Source organism: Triturus cristatus, chromosome 3_2 (genome assembly GCF_964204655.1).
Source record: "Triturus cristatus chromosome 3_2, aTriCri1.1, whole genome shotgun sequence".
Lineage (NCBI taxonomy): Eukaryota > Metazoa > Chordata > Amphibia > Caudata > Salamandridae > Triturus > Triturus cristatus.
This window is the reverse complement of record NC_140584.1, coordinates 761,635,256-761,647,345: the sequence shown is the minus strand read 5'-3', so window position 1 is coordinate 761,647,345 and position 12,090 is coordinate 761,635,256.

The window sequence follows — 12,090 nt, the reverse complement described above, 5'->3', positions numbered from 1 at the left end:
TTCCAAACTCCCAGAGGCCATAGGGGAGACAACTCTCTCAACGCTATTCTTAACCACTGACTAGCAGTGAGCACTGCACTGCAGTTAATCCCATGGTCACTAAGCAACCAATTGTGAGAAGGAACATTTATGTGTGTGACATCCGACCCAGTGCCTCATAATTGCTCAAAGCATGCCAACAGGATATGGGTCGCCTCCACTCTGGAATCCAACCTGTGACACCACAACAACCATCAGGTATGGAATGACCACTGGGAGACCTCATGACAACGGACCCTCTGGACTCAAGTGTGTCCCTTGACACTAATCTAGATGCTGTGCTACAGGCTGCAGAGAAGATCAGAATATCTCTCAAGCACACACGTTCATCACTTGAGAGCAGGATCGGTAAAGTGACAGTGAACTTCACTCTATTACATGCAGACCACAGCAAACTGGTGGAGAATGTATGTAATGTTGAGCACGCAGTAACAGAATTCCAACTGACACCACACAAGCCAGTTTCCCCAGTGCAGACATTGGTGGACCATGTGCATACACTGCAGTGTTAGTTGAAGATGCGGAAGGGTGATCTAGATGGATCAACACACATGTGGGTTGCATTCCAGAAGGAGTGGAAAGCCTTGAGGCGGAGACATACACTGAGACCTGGATCGGCACCCTGCTCACTGATGCAGCAACCTCCCCCTTCTTGTGTGCTGGACGGTCCCTTATGTGCCTGCCCATTATCTACCATCGAGCACCAACCCCAGACGCTTCTTGTTCTATCTGCTCAACTACAAGGACCGTGATTCCATCTTATGCGAAGTGTGTAAGCTGCAAGAAATAAAAGTGGATAACGCCTCTGTTATGATCTTTCTTGATTATACTCTGGTGGTGCAATGTCAGAGGAACTCATTTCTTACTGTCAAGCAGCGTCTCCGTGAGCTGGACATAAGATATTCACTCTTATTCTTCCTCATCCTCCTTGTGAAAGCTGATGGGTCCATGCACTTCTTTGACTCTGCTGAGAATGCGTGGGACTGGAAAGTCTCTGCTGGGCTAGCACCATCGTGTCCTCCACATACCGTGGTGCCATGACCCAGGTGCACCACGGAGGTGCCGCTGCAGTCTCTGTAAGTGGGAGCACCTCCCTTTGCTGCCAAACTCTGCACCAAACCTGGAGCAGGTGATCCTAGAGAGGTCTTTTTACTCAAAGACCGCCCCGGGGTACCGACGGAGAGAGCGGGGCCCCTTTCCCTGAGTCAGGACCAGGTTGAGGTGAGGGCTACACCCAATTTTCATGGGTATCCGGTTTCGATATCTTTTGAATTGACCGGTGCGGTAGGATTTTCTTATCTAAGTATTTTTTTCACTTGAATTACTTTGTTACATTTTTTCAACAAATCACAGCAGCATTTAAGGTCCTGAAGAAAGCCCTGATACTAATAGATCACAATGGGCAGAAACATGTCGACCACACTGCTATGGACATTAGCATAATGACAAAATATTTGTGCTAAATTGCCATATTGCTTTTTAATTATGACAGAGGCACTCTACTGAATAAAGAACATTTGAGTTCCTCTAGCCATTTTGCACTTTTCACTTCTATTGTTTAGTGCTGCTGACCTTAGGACCCCCTTCACTAACTTATGGGTACAATGTCGTTTTGGACATTTTTTTGAGATCTGACAGCAACCCTCTTATGTTGCATTCTCTCTGCACGTCACCAGGTCGTTTACCTAAGATCTGGTCCGTCATAATGAGATGTACAGACCCAAATGATGACAAACTCACCACCTTCTGTGATTGATGGGTCCTGTCCTAAAAGGGTTCTCTCTTAAAGAGATGTCGGATTAGAGAGAGACATATACTTTCTCCTGGTTTTTATATTTGATTCAGCATGAGACCCGGGTTGCCTTAGTGTTTATCGATCCTAGAGAGGCGCCAGGCCTTAAAGATGACACCACAATGCGGGACCAATGTCAGAGTCCGACTTCAGATGTGTGCTCTATGAAGTCATTTCAGCAATGATTGCTCCTGTAGCACATAGGCTTATGGAACTGACTCGCTGGCCCCACCAACTGTGACTCACCAGACTGCTGAAAACATTATATGATTCATGAATAGTGGTTATTCATGCCATTCAATATGTTTCCCTCTTAGCTCTTTTGTTCTTGAATTATAGGGCTTACATATGCACTAACCTCTCTTATTTTGCAGCTGGCCCCATCCCTGGGAGTGCACCACCCATCTTGGTGCACAGATAGTATATATAATGTGGCACACTGTTGCTATATTTACGCTCCTCATTTTAGTTGGTATCTCTGAATCCTGCAATTGGGGCAATGTAATTTTGGCCTTCGCATCGCTCCCGCTGCATTTCCTTTAGCTGGCCTACAAGGCCTGCTAAATCACCATTGATAAATCGCTGTTGTTAGTTTGACAGCTTGGGGGATACTTGTTGTTCCTCTGCTCTGATGATGTTACCTGTTCGGCTTTTTCTTCTTACCCCAGTTATGGCCGATTACCTGGGAATCCCCAGCACCACTGGTTGTTCTCGTCCACCAGCACCACTACATACTGCAAGGAACTCCTTCCATCGCAACCTGGACACACACTGGGTTTCAACACACCGCCCACAAGACCCACACTAACAGCATCAGCTGGAATGTGAGGGGCATGCAGACACCCTTGCGCCATCATTTGGTACAGTTCTATCTTAAACGCAGATCCACACACTTTCCATTATTGCAGGAGACACACTTGACATTGGTTGAGGCCAGCAGACTTCAACGGATGTGGCGAGGACAGGTGTTTGCTACTGACTTCTCCTCCTCTGCTAGATGGCGCAGATGATGGTGTTGAAACTGATGGTCGGTTTGTGTTAATACATGGTTGGTTGGATGGCGTTGCCTCAAGATGGGGACTATTTATGCCCACAAAACTGACCAGAACTTGTTCTTACACTCATGTCTAGCAAGCTATCCTGCTGGAGTGGGATCTCATGACTCCTGGGAGGGGACTTCAATGCAGTCCTCAATATAGGTATGGGCTGCTCTTTCCCTCCCCATGCACACTGACCACATCCAATACCCAGGCCCTCAGTGACTGGCTCCTGCACTTCCAACTATTTGACATATAGCCATGCTTATTTCGATTTTATCCCTTGATGCCCCGACCCTTTCTTTGCCCTTAGAGGTGTTACAGTGGTATGGAAACCCAATATATTTTGCTAATCTGCCTCTATATGTCTCTATACACCTCCATTCTTCCGTACCCACTGTAGGGTGGCATTATGAAAATTGTACTTGCATATGGACCAAGGCAGACTTGCAGTACCAAATGTAGAGCAGTAATATCTTGACTCTCAGCTCCAATAGCTTGCTTGGGAGATGGCAGGGTTGCACCTTCTGCAAACTGCCACATTGTCCCCGGCATGAACCCTATTGGAAGTCCTTCAACACTTTCACCAATGCACTCACAAAAACCCCGAAGTCACTGCAACGCGGGTTGGTGTATGGATGCTACTGTCATAGCCTGTACTATATAAATCCATTACCCCTATATGCACCAGCTCTACTCTTGTTAGGCACACCCAGGGGCAGTGTCACCACCTAGCAAGCGAAGCTTACTGGCTAGAGACTGGCCTACATACATTAGGGGACTTCTATCATGATGGTGCTCTGTTACGTTATGACACGTCAGTGGAAGAAGAGGGACTACCGCAGGGCCAAATTGTATTACACACTTCACTGCTCGTGGCACTGGATGGCAAGTGGGGAGACATGTCGTGGAAACTTTCCACACGCCTCATGGTCCAATATCTGCATGTGATGGGGACAAGTAGGCATCTCAAAAGATGGTTTGCAGCTTCCCTACACAAGCACGTTGCAGTACCTCTCGCACCTCTGAGGCGACACTGAGAGGAGGATCTGGCCTGTACATGCACAGATAAGGTGTGGGTTTCCACAATGGAGAGACCATTCTGTGTCCCCCAGAATGCTCACTTGCGGCTCATCCAATACTACATACTTCAAAGGGCCTACCTCACACCTGCTAAGGTTAACACATACATTTAATGAGCTTATTCCACTGCTCCAGATGTCATCTTCTAGATGCCTACCTCTAATACATGTTGAGGGCTTATCCACATCTCACCACGTGCACTCAACATGTGACAACCCGGTTGACCGCCTACACAGGTTGTGCAGACTTACACAAATGGAAGACAATCATCTTGGATCTCTTTTGCAGAAGCAAGAAACAAAAGGTCACTTCCCACTTTCTTGATTTGGGATTTTTAGTAGCTAAGCGTTTACTCACAAAACTTTGGAAATTGCCTGAACCTCCCCCGCTGATAGACTTGGAATAGTTGCTACTTGTTTGAGCCCAGGACGAGAGTATCGCATTACACAAAGAAGATACTTTGGGATTACGTAGGATCCCTATAGCCACCAGCTGGGACACTATACTAAACGACTTACAAAGAATGAACACCCCTCAGACTCAGACAGTGCAGATGCTGCAGCGAGAGTAGGCACACCAGATATGGAGACGTATCCTAACACTTTGCGAAAGCCTAGCAAGACAATAGCAACATGCTAGTCCCTTATATAAAGGTATGACAGGCTCATCAGTTGGAAGCATATAGACTGTTGTTTTATGCTTGGAATTGGGGAGATGGGAGAGGGCTGGAAAGACCCAAGCTGGCCTGGTTTGTTTCGATGTTAATTTTTCCTCCCCAAATGTACTCTTATGTTGATTATTCTGAGATGGACTCCCACCTATGTCGATGCCACATAACGTGAACTTCAAAGTAAGAAACTCACGAGCACTCAGAAATCTTCACTGTGCTTTGAACTGTTCATGCCTTTGGACTCTTGATTGTAATCTTATGCCTGTCCATTGCTGCATGTAGCAATTTTATGTGCAACACAATTAGTGCTCTTCTACTGACTGCGTATGTAATGCATGATGTCGATGAATATTTGGAAGGGTCTTTGGTCCCGAATTACTGATCCCTTACTCACGTTCATGTTTTTTAAAACCAAGAATCAATAAAAACAAATGTAAACAAAAAAATAATTTGATGCAGCATTGTTAAACTGATACCCAGATGTGATGCATTATGAATAAAGTTGAAATGAAGAGCCGCAAGTGTAAAAAACTCAGAAGAGGTGGATGAACCAAATCCCATATCATGACTAAATAATTTCCTACAGGGAGGTTTTGTAAAGGAACAATGTGTTTTATGGCCTGAAAATAGGCTCACATCCTCCTTCATCATTTAAACACTTTGCACTGAACCACCTCAAATGCCTCTCCACTTTTCCACCCCACATTTCTTGGTAACTTCATCAACACTGAAGACTTAAGCACGGAAAAAAGGGATGTTTTCCTTGAATCTTGTGTCAACTCCTGGATACTGGGCAGCATGACATTGAATCAAAATACTTTTAAAACACATTAGACTTCATCTAAATATTTCTCCAATAATTAAACAAATGCCCCGCCTAACGAGGACTGAACCAGACATCTCAACATCCACATTTATCACACCACAACAACACACCAAGACACACCTAAATGAGAAAAAACGATTCTTCCATAGTTTCTTCTATGTAACGCTCCAAGAAGAAATAATCAGGCCGAGCAACAACTACCAACAGTAATCACAGACATGAATACACTGCTTAACCCTTTCGCTGCGGCGGGAATTCCGCCGCAGCGCTGGGGGGCGTTTGGGGGCAGCGCGGTGGCGCGGTGCTCATGACGGAACCACTCCATCATGAGCCGCGGTTGAGCTGTGCTCATGACGAAGTGGTTCCGTCATGACTCCGCCCACTGCGCTAATCGCCCGCACAGGCGGGGAATTAGTGCTGCGTGGGCGGCGCGGCCGCCAACGGCCGCAGCATGACGGAACCACTCTGTCATGAGCACACGGCGACCGTGGCTCATGACAGAGTGGTTCCGTCATGAGTGGGGAAGGGGTTAAGGTACACAGTACCACCCTGAAAATCCTTTTGAACTCATATGCTTCATTGAAAATATGATCCTAAAAACCCAAATCCCAATCACATGGTGCTCTGAGTAGCTGATCCAACAAAAATGCAGGAAACACAGGCAAGAATAAAATGACAATTGCCTAAATACCTAGAAGAAGTCACTCACCTGAAAACACTCCATCCAGCATGCAGGCTCCTTATCACCTTAAACAAGACCAACTTTTATAAAAGCACCCTCAACAAATCCTTAAGTTTAAGGAAAAAATTTCTCAAGATGGCTAATTGCTTTGTCAATTCATTGCCAGGCCATCTAGTAGACATGTAATGAACAAAGTAACACCGCTTTAAGGAATGGGGTTATCGTTGTGGGGAAGCAGAGGGTCGTACCCCAACCAACTTAAAACATTCCACCATGGTTAGGGTAAAACAAAGTCCAGGGAGAAAATCTGCCAATCACTTAGAGCTCTGGAACAAACAGGAGGCAATATCATAAGATACCTTATCATCAAAATCACAAAAAGGGAGATATGAAATCTAAGTTTTGAAAACAAAAATCAGCAGTAGAAAGCAAATTACCAATCATAAGCCACTGCTTTTGGTTGGCGAGGGCTGGGGTGCAATTTCAGACTAACCACAAAGGAACAGAAGTCAGAAACACCAGTCATTCTGATCAAAGATTTTGCCTTCTGATTTAGGGCGTTGTTTAGATTTCAGAGGACGGGTTACTCCATCAAACAGTGCCGGATATCCCATCTGCCGAATAATAAACTTGTTTCAGATAACCCAAACACGCGTTTCTGAAGAAAAATAATTTGTAACCTTTGGCTATACTTTTCCTTGAGGATAAAAAATTATATTTTGTTTTGAAAAGACAAGTCCTTAATGTCTGGACCTTGTATGAATTTTCAATACTGTTAGAGTACTTGGGTTATCTGAAACAATATTTATGTACATTCTGTGGCTTTCATATCCAGAGTGCAATATTACTCCTTGGGTAGTAGGGTGTTTATAACCTTTCTACTGTTAGTAGTGTTTTATACTGTATCTACAAAAACATTGTTCTTCCTTGTAAATAAAGTATGAAGAACGCAACCACTACTACCCCCTGTTTTTGAGTGAAAAAGAAATCTCAGAGGATATTATGGGATTTATATTTCAGCGTACATGATGTCCGTCACCGTTGTGACAGAGTAACCCATTTGCTGGAATCTAAATCAGTCCCTTAGTATCTGAAATAGAAGTCAAAATTTTCCTTTTGGGAAAGATTCAAGGCTGTGGCTTGTGATAGTCTCTTAATGTCAGGTACACTGTAATCAAGCCCCTGCTAGAGCTGTTGGGTTTGACCTCAGCTGATTGGGCAAAGCCTGGATTCTGTAGCTGCCACAGTCACTCTGAACATAAAATATATTTACTGCCTCACTCCTGCCAAGATTTAGCTTTTGGATTTAGTCCCTTTATTGCAAGTCACTTCTAGAGGCTAGAGTTGACCTGGGCTCTTGGCGATGGGATATGTTCATGGCATGTGCACGTTGCACCAGTTTTCAGTGTGGCAAAATGCTCAGAGGGGGATACACCTGGTTTCCTTGCCCGCATGGTGCAACATTCCTGAACAATCCTTTGCACTTTCTTATGGTCCTACCTAGGTGGAAATAGTGATTAAGAACCACTTTTCTCCAAATTCTGGGAAAGTTCTTTGGGTCAAACCTTCAGCCCCCACCTCCTCAGGGCAAATTTCTAGGGGCTTATTTGCTCTACAGGCAGGGCTACTATAAGGTACATTTGCTGGTGATCAGTTGGAGCCTCCTGAAGTCCTTCCGCTGTTTCTTTCCCTGGAGCAAGAAAACAGGAGGTCATCCACCTGCCCCTTTAGGAACAGTCCTAATCCCTGTGGGCAGCAGAGATCAGAAGTCAGATATCTTCTTTCCTGCAGTAGGAGATGGAAGTATTTGAAACCACTTCCTGCTGTAGTCAAGAGCCCTTGAGCTCTTTTATTCCAGCATGGTCTTCTATTTCGGGTGTAACTTTTCCAGCCTCAGACGTGATTAGAGGAGATGGTGCTTGGGGTGCCAAATGTGTCCGGTGCACTAGACAGTGATAGAAATTCTTCAACCCAATCCTAACAATTTACTCACACTCTCCCACTTCATTGTGCAGTATATCCTCTTTATAATGTTGGAAAATTTAAATAGGACCCTTGTTTTCAATATATCAGAATACCTCTTATCAGGCATGCCTTTTTTCTGATCCTTATCCATTCCACCAATTTCCAGACAGCTTGTGGAAATACAGCAGAAAACACAGCAACATCAATGGTGAATAGAACTTAGCTTTAATTCTGATCTACAATAAGTATTGGACCCAAAGCAACCACAATACATCAGATTGGGTTCTTTTGCACAATATCATTCATGATCACAACCTCGCCAATATCTGGTGCATTTTTCTACCCTAGGATAAAGAATACACCTTCCTCTTGCCACTCCACGGTACATCTACTCCCATGGATTTTTGGATTGTGCCAGGCCAACTCTTCTGACTACCATTTCCCGCTGATATTCTGAGTATAGCCTCCTCAGAAAGACCAATATATTTCCATCTGGAAGCAGAGCAATGTGCACTTAATCACCACAATACATCAGCTTGGAAAAGGGCCTAGTGAATCTCAAGAGACGGTAAGAGCAAGGAGAACAAGAGGGCAGATTCTTAACCTTTCAACTCAATCAAAAGAAAAATCAATGGGCCATACCAGTGATCCATGATGCCTCAAGTAGATTTCTCACACACATTTAGATTTCTCACACACATCTCAGAGGCACATTTATCTTTCCATATAAAATTATGAATCATCTTTGGACACGGATCTAAATTCTGAAGAGTAATTACTGAGCTCCCTTCAGCTTGTAGGCTGAGCCTGGCTCAATGACAAACTCACACAGACCTACCAACATACCAGTCTCTTGATGTGGATGACTTTCTAGTGAATTCTTCCACATGTATAAAGGTTTCAAAGAAGCAGATACATGGGGTACTTGGGTCCTATCCCCAACAATGTCATTATAATGCTTCTCCCCAAAGAAGGGAAAGGCTCCTTAGAATTCAGGAGCTATAGACCCATATTGCTATTACACTTAGGGCCTCATTTACAGGTTTTTGATGTAGGGCAGCACAGCGCAGCAAGTCATTTTGCTGTACTGCCCTGTCTACAGAAAAGGGTAGAAATGCACCGTATCTATGAGATATGGTGCATTCGTGTACTCTTCTAATGTGCTCACACACATTTGGCTGCCTTGTACCATTGCTAGCACCCTTGCAACATGGTGCACTGTTGTCTGCATTCCAGGAATTATTGTTTTTTGTGAGGGAAGGTACACCTTCCTGAACAGAAAAACTCAATGGATGTGTTTTCTTGATCTATGTGTGCTGCAAAATGCAGCACACATGGAAAAAGGAAAAAATGAGGATAAATGAAAACATGTCTCCTTGTTATGCCTGGTCTGGGGAGGCATAAGGTTTTGGTGCTGCCACAGGTAACTCTGGGGCAGGATCAAAAACCATGGGTGCTGCGTGGGAACACCCATCCTTGATGCAGAGTAAGGCAAAGCAGCGATTTCCGCTGACCTGTCTTACTCCATATATATGAGGCCATGCAAAGCCAGGCTGTCAGAATGCTGTGCTGTCATGATGCACGGGAGCAGAATGTCGCTAGGTCCCAATGCCCCTCCAAGGTTTCACACAATGCGCAATACTTAGTACACAGTGCCTAAAAAGCTCAGGGGGGAAAGGGGATGGGACAGAGAAGAGACTCGTCTGATTCTTCCAGCTGGTTCAGACTCCTGCCACTCGTCTTCCTTCAGCAATCTTGTGCTGTGAAAAATAAATGTGATTAACCTTTAACCTTCCCTGCCTTCCTTCTTCCCGTTTTAACTCCCACTGATTTAAACCTACCCTGGAGTGGTGTGACCTTGGCTCCTCTTCTTATGTGTGATGCTTGACTGCTTATTGCTGCAACTAAAGTAATAAGTGAGTTAGTCTCTTGCTCTAATCTTATTTTATTTCTCTTTATTTATCTTGCCTCTCTTTTTAGATTCCTCACCTCAAGTATTATTGTTGCTGCTTCTAAGAAAACTCATGTATGTGTTTTATCCGAAAACTAATCCTCCTTATTTTATTCTTGTATTTCTTCACTTTTTTCCTTTTCTCCTTCTTTCTGTCGATTAGATTCTGCTTCAAAATATATTTATATATACATGTAGTTGTTTAACTCTTTCTCTTTACATGCCTTCAATTAAGCTGCTGGTTAATCTCTTTAAGGTTGAGTACTAATATTTTCTGGAGCTAGACTTGTGCTGACTCTAGCTCTCTTCACAATAGAAATATTTACACTACAAGTGCTGCGCATGCCTATACTAGCACTAACTGACTTCTATGCACGCTCTCTTCAGGAACACCTATTTCTTCTAGAATTGCCCAGAACAACTACAGGAACAGTCTTACTGTAAGTACGCTCTTGCTGTTGACCGAAATTTAAGTTCGTAGGTACAGGTTAACTTGAATATTCTCGAATTGTCTTCTGCTCGAATTCTCCCACGTCCGTCTCCCAACTTGAAACGGTGAAGTGCGCCACAGCGCGAGCTCAGCACCTGGACATTCCAGATTGCGGCCTCACGCTAGAGCGCGAACCTGCATTCCTAACTGTCGCTCGCTGGTGGCCATCTTTCAGTACCTTCAACATACGGTGTCCTAGCCCCACAGAGAGTCTTACTTTGCGTGGCGTTTTGGCGATCCTGACAGTACCCTCCCTCAAAGTGAAACCTCCCCGCTTGGGCTTGTCAGGGAATTTCTTGTGGAAGTCCTTAATCAATCTGGGAGCATGAACCTCTGATGACAACTCCCACGATCTTTCCTCGGGTCCATAACCTTTCCCTTTAATAACTTTGGCATCTAAGATCTGTTTCACCTCAAACTCCTCTCCTAGCTCAGTCTGAACAGGCCTAGGTGGTTTACTCTTTCGCATTTCATTTGATGCCTTCTTCAATAAAGAGATATGAAATACCGGGTGCACTGGCACCCCCTTGGGTAGTTTAACTGATAATTTAGGGTACTTAATTTCTTTTCAATCAAATAAGGGCCTACAAAACATGGTTGTAACTTCCTGTTTCCCTTGAGTCTTAAATTTTTTGTGTTTAGCCAAACTCTTCCTCCTACTTGGAATTCTGGTTCCTTTCTTCTTTTCTTATCTGCGTAATGCTTGTCATTTTCCTTTGCCTTAGATAAGTTCTTAACAGCTAAATCATGCACTCTCATCATGTGTTCTACCAGATCTGTGACTGCAGGTACGTCTGCCTCTCGAAAGTTTAAGGATTGATTAGGATGTCTTCCTATGTTTAAATAGAAGGGAGAGTATCCTGTGGACACATTTTTGCGTTATTATGGGCAAACTCTGCTGCCCACAAATAATCTGGCCAGTCACCCTCTTGATCCAGCAAGCACAATCTAAGGTACTGTTCTAGTTCCTGATTAGTCCTCCTCTGTTTGGCCATCTGATTCTGGATGATAACTAGTTGTGTAACTAGACTCAATATTCAGCCTCTTAGTGAAGGACCTCCAGAAATGGGAAAGGAATTGAGAGCCCCTGTCGGATATCAAAACCTTAGGTATGCCATGAGCTCGAACTATGTTTTGACTAAATATGTGTGCTAATGTTTTGGCAGTCTGTATCCCTCTTAAAGGAATAAAACGGGCCATTTTTGAGAAGGCATCTACGCAAACTAGAATCGTATCAAACCCTTGGCTGGAGGGTAATTCCACTATTAAATCTATAGTGACTGTGTGCCATGGGTATGGGGGGTGGGCAGTGGTTGCAATAGGCCCTTTGGAGCTTGCCTCTCAGTTTTTCCCCTTGCGCAAGTCTCACATGTAGCTACATATTGTCGCACATCCTTAATCATATTTGGCCACGAAAAACGTCACCTGATCAGATCTTCCGTCTTCATTATTCCTTTATGGCCAGCCAAAATGTTATCGTGACATTCCTTTAAGGCCTTTTGCTGCATCTCTTGTGTGGGCAGGTAGAGAGCTTGATCATGATATAATAACCCTC